Here is a 6,063-nt window from a genome sequence, read left to right as displayed (position 1 = left end):
CCACCCCAGATGGGGTGTCTCATGCTCTGACCAACATTGCTGTAGCTCAGCCAGCTTCACCCCAGATGGGGTGTCTCATGCCTTGACCAACATTGCTGTAGCTCGGCCAGCTTCCAGGCCAGACGGGGTGTCTAATGGTCTAACAAACAGCGCTGTAACTCAGCCAGCTTCACCCCATATGGGGTGTCTCATGCTCTGACAAACATTGCTGTAGCTCAGCCAGCTTCACCCCAGATGGGGTGTCTCATGCTCTGACCAACATTGCTGTAGCTCAGTCAGCTTCCAGGCCAGATGGGGTGTCTCATGCTCTGACCAACATTGCTGTAGCTCAGCCAGCTTCACCCCAGATGGGGTGTCTCATGCTCTGACCAACATTGCTGTAGCTCATCCAGCTTCCACCCCAGATGGGGTGTCTCATGCTCTGACCAACATTGCTGTAGCTCATCCAGCTTCCACCCCAGATGGGATGTCTCATGCTCTGACCAACATTGCTGTAGCTCATCCAGCTTCCACCCCAGATGGGGTGTCTCATGCTCTGACCAACATTGCTGTAGCTCGGCCAGCTTCACCCCAGATGGGGTGTCTCATGCTCTGACCAACATTGCTGTAGCTCATCCAGCTTCCACCCCAGATGGGGTGTCTCATGCTCTGACCAACATTGCTGTAGCTCATCCAGCTTCCACCCCAGATGGGGTGTCTCATGCTCTGAACAACATTGCTGTAGCTCATCCAGCTTCCACCCCAGATAGGGTGTCTCATGCTCTGACCAACATTGCTGTAGCTCGGCCAGCTTCCATTCCAGATGGGGTGTCTCATGCCTTGACCAACACCGCTGTAGCTCGGCCAGCTTCCATCCCAGATGCGGAAGGCCGACATAGGAGGATACAGTGGATTGAGACGCAGCCCATGCAAAACAGATCTTTATCTTAAACTGACAGATTTTGACGTGGATTTTGCTTTATGTTACTTAGATTGACGCACAATAGTCTTGTAGAGAAGTAAAGATGCAAGACTTCCTGTACCTTGGTCTCCCACAACTCCCACAACTAGAAAATTATGTTTAAGACAATTGAGCGTGTTGTTGGTGTCCCCCCTAGTGATTTGTTCGACATGTTCATTAGTGACATGTTCGCATCCCCTGATCTCTTCTTTACAGAAAATTTTGAAAATAGTAGATCCCAGATTGACAGTAGCCAGTCCCATACCAGCATTTCTGGTCTGGAAGGACTTGAAGCAACTACTCTGAGACCATCTGTCACGCCCTGACCTGAGATATCTCTGTTTTCTTTATATTTTGGTTAGGTCAGGGTGTGACTAGGGTGGATTACGCTAGTTTTTGTATTGTCTAGGGGTCATGTATTGTCTAGGGTTTTTGTATGTCTAGGGTTTTGTAGGTCTATCTAGGTATTTGTATGTTTACGGTGGCCTGATATGGTTCCCAATCAGAGACAGCTGTTTATCGTTGTCTCTGACTGGGGATTATATTAGGTAGCCATTTTACCCTTTGGTGTTTGTGGGTTCTTGTTCTATGTTTAGTTGCCTGTCTGCACTATTCATATTAGCTTCACGGTTCGTTTTGTTTTGTTTTACGACGAACGTGACACCATCTACTGCTTCTACTCCCTCCCTGATACTGTCGCTCACATGAAGACCTCCTCAAGATGCCCCTTGGACATGGTCCCTACAAGACTACTACAAGACGTTATGCCTACTGTTGGCCCCAACATTGGCTATTGTAAATAGTTCACTGACCTCTTGCTCCGTTCCAGCCCACTTTAAAAATGTTTTGTCCAACCTCTCCTTAAAAAGCCCAATCTAGACCCCTTCCTCACTGAGTAATTATAGACCTATCTCTAAGCTTCCTTTTTTTAAATCCAAGATGTTAGAAAAAGTTATTTTCAAGTAATTGCTGACTCATGTTAGCATTAATAAATAATTTTAAAAAATTCCAGTAGGGCTTCTGATATCTTCACGGCAGTTTTATTAAATGTCAGTAATGACCTTCTGTTGGCTACCGAAGCCGGTGGGGAATGCTATATTCTAGTTATTTTGGATAGATTTGATCATAACATTTGTATTGACCGGCTGGAGAAGTATAATTAAAATATAATTAAAGTCAAGACTTTCATCTCAGTCACTGATCTTATGAAACATGTAAATGCTTTTATTTCCTCATGTCTGGATTACTGTAACTCTTTGTAAACTTGTCTCAGTCAGAAATCAATCCATCGCCGTCATGAGTGAATAGTATAAATGTTGTACGTTAAGCTGGGGGTTCAGTATGTTAGTAGCTACAGCAGTTGGGTGTGTATCTGACAGTCCTCTCCTGTGGTGTAGCTGGGTATTAGTCGGTGGTCCTGGGCCTTTCGCCTGACCGTTCTGTTCTGTGGTGTAACTGGGTATTAGTCGGTAGTCCTGGGCCTTTCGCCTGACCGTTCTGTTCTATGGTGTAACTGGGTATTAGTCGGTGGTCCTGGGCCTTTCGACTGACAGTTCTGTTCTGTGGTGTAACTGGGTATTAGTCGGTGGTCCTGGGCCTTTCGCCTGACCGTTCTGTTCTGTGGTGTAACTGGGTATTAGTCGGTGGTCCTGGGCTTTTCACCTGACAGTTCTGTAGCTTTGGGAAGGTCCTTCTCGATAACAATGGGGTCGTCCATCAACCCAAATCTCTTCGCCATCTACCCTTCTCCGTCTATCAGGACATTTGATGTTACTGTGGACGGAGAGAAACAGTTTCACGTTTCAAGTTGTATTAGTCGTATGTACAGGATAAGCAGCTGTTACAACAGTGTTCTCAGGCCAGCTGCCCCATTTGTTCAACTCCAGATCTATCACAACTGAGTGCACCAGTTGTGCGTAAAAAAAATGAATTTCTTTATACTTTTAAGCAATATTTTTTAATTAGACATGTCATCCTTTCATAGACTTGCTGTAAAAGTAAAACTCCGACAACCTAGGCAATGGAACAGAGGAATCCGGTGCAGGACAGCACAATATTTTGAAAATGTATGTCGACCCTGTCCTCACATTGCTGACATTGGCTACTGTAAAATTTTAGCACAGTTATTGTCAGCTGGCGTTTAACAATAGCATCAGGGTTTGGCAACGGTTCTGGACAGCTGGCTGTTAACAATAGCATCAGGGTTTGCCACTCTGTGATATCATTGATGTCCTTATGATGTTACCATCAGGGTTCTGCAACGGTTCTGGACGGCAGCAAGGTGTACTGACTTTTGTTCCACAGCAGCTCTGTCACAGCTGATTCAGCGAATCAACTCCTCATAGTCTTGATTCAAACCAATCAGGTGTGTCAGCTCAATCACAGCTGATTCAGCGAATCAACTCCTCATAGTCTTGATTCAAACCAATCAGGTGTGTCAGCTCAATCACAGCTGATTCAGCGAATCAACTCCACATAGTCTTGATTCAAACCAATCAGGTGTGTCAGCTCAATCACAGCTGATTCAGCGAATCAACTCCACATAGTCTTGATTCAAACCAATCAGGTGTGTCAGCTCAATCACAGCTGATTCAGCGAAACAACACCTTATAGTCTTGATTCAAACCAATCAGGTGTGTCAGCTCAATCACAGCTGATTCAGCGAAACAACACCTTATAGTCTTGATTCAAATCAATCAAGTGTGTCAGCTCTATCACAGCTGATTCAGTAATCAAATGATCTAAGATCTGTTTTGTAATTTCCCCCGTAATGGTTAAGTTGAGGACTTGGTAAACTGATTCTAAGGAAAGATTATACCCAACTGTGGATCTAAGAGAAAAATGTCCTGCGGATACAATGACAAATGTCAAATATCATGTAAGATATCTACAGACATGTTCCATTAAAATACCTTTAATGTCATTTTAATGTCATGAACTCCTTTTTAATAACCTACATTGTAAGAAGACTCTCTCTATCCACAAACGTGTCTCGAAAATATGTTGTGGCAGCTGTTTGGAAGAGTCGCTACTCAATCACTTCAAAGGCTTTAAACAATACGCCTTGACTGCAGAGATGAGAATAGCAGAGCCTAAGAAATTAAAAGATTGTTTGCCTTGCCTACTCAACATGTCTCCTGCTGCGCCCCCTATGATGTTTCCAACAGTGACTTTATTAAAACATGACATTGTCACAATGTTGCTAATAAGTTGGGAGAACGTTGTGACATCTTCATTTTGCTAGTAGGGGGATGGAATGAGACGCTGAATCTGAACAGAATGCCACATTAATTAATCTGAACCAATTGGAAATAAATAACTTTTACACAACAATTGATTGCAGATGTTTGACAGAAAATATACTATAGATATTAAAAGCTGTGAAGTGATTGACTTGAAAAGAAAAGTGTTGATTTGATATCAGGAACCAATGTCTTTTAACAACTGCAAAACTCACAAGTATATACCATCTTAAGGATACATCTCAAATGTAATCTCCAGTTTGGAGAAACAAATGAATTGTTTCAGTATTTGTGGTTCTTTTGGTAACACTTTCTTTGAAGGGGATATACATAAGGCATTCATAACACTTTTGTGAAACCATTCATAAAACCTTTAAGCTTTGTAGTACCATTCATAAAACCATTAAGCTCTGTAGTACCATTCATAAAACCTTTAAGCTTTGTAGTACCATTCATAAAACCTTTAAGCTTTGTAGTACCATTCATAAAACCTTTAAGCTTTGTAGTACCATTCATAAAACCTTTAAGCTTTGTAGTACCATTCATAAAACCTTTAAGCTTTGTAGTACCATTCATAAAACCTTTAAGCTTTGTATTACCATTCATAAAACCTTTAAGCTTTGTAGTACCATTCATAAAACCTTTAACCTTTGTAGTACCATTCATAAAACCTTTAAGCTTTGTAGTACCATTCATAAAACCTTTAACCTTTGTAGTACCATTCATAAAAACTTTAAGCTTTGTAGTACCATTCATAAAACCTTTAAGCTTCGTATTACCATTCATAAAACCTTTAAGCTTTGTAGTACCATTCATAAAAACTTTAAGCTTTGTAGTACCATTCATAAAACCTTTAAGCTTTGTAGTACCATTCATAAAAACTTTAACCTTTGTATTACCATTCATAAAACCTTTAAGCTTCGTATTACCATTCATAAAACCTTTAAGCTTTGTAGTACCATTCATAAAAACTTTAACCTTTGTATTACCATTCATAAATCCTTTAAGCTTTGTAGTACCATTCATAAAACCTTTAACCTTTGTAGTACCATTCATAAAACCTTTAAGCTTTGTAGTACCATTCATAAAACCTTTAAGCTTTGTAGAACCATTCATAAAAACTTTAACCTTTGTATTACCATTCATAAATCCTTTAAGCTTTGTAGTACAATTCATAAAACCTTTAACCTTTGTAGTACCATTCATAAAACCTTTAAGCTTTGAAGTACCATTCATAAAACCTTTAAGCTCTGTAGTACCATTCATAAAACCTTTAAGCTCTGTAGTACCATTCATAAAACCTTTAAGCTTTGTAGTACCATTCATAAAACCTTTAAGCTTTGTAGTACCATTCATAAAACCTTTAAGCTTTGTAGTACCATTCATAAAACCTTTAAGCTTTGTAGTACCATTCATAAAACCTTTAAGCTCTGTAGTACCATTCATAAAACCTTTAAGCTTTGCAGTACCATTCATAAAACCTTTAAGCTTTGTAGTACCATTCATAAAACCTTTAACCTTTGTAGTACCATTCATAAAACCTTTAAGCTCTGTAGTACCATTCATAAAACCTTTAAGCTTTGTAGTACCATTCATAAAACCTTTAAGCTTTGTAGTACCATTCATAAAACCTTTAACCTTTGTAGTACCATTTATAAAACCTTTAAGCTTTGTAGTACCATTCATAAAACCTTTAACCTTTGTAGTACCATTTATAAAACCTTTAAGCTTTGTAGTACCATTCATAAAAACTTTAACCTTTGTATTACCATTCATAAATCCTTTAAGCTTTGTAGTACCATTCATAAAACCTTTAACCTTTGTAGTACCATTCATAAAACCTTTAAGCTTTGAAGTACCATTCATAAAACCTTTAAGCTC

This window comes from Salvelinus fontinalis, chromosome 26 (assembly GCF_029448725.1).
Source record: "Salvelinus fontinalis isolate EN_2023a chromosome 26, ASM2944872v1, whole genome shotgun sequence".
Lineage (NCBI taxonomy): Eukaryota > Metazoa > Chordata > Actinopteri > Salmoniformes > Salmonidae > Salvelinus > Salvelinus fontinalis.
This window is presented reverse-complemented; position numbering follows the sequence as displayed.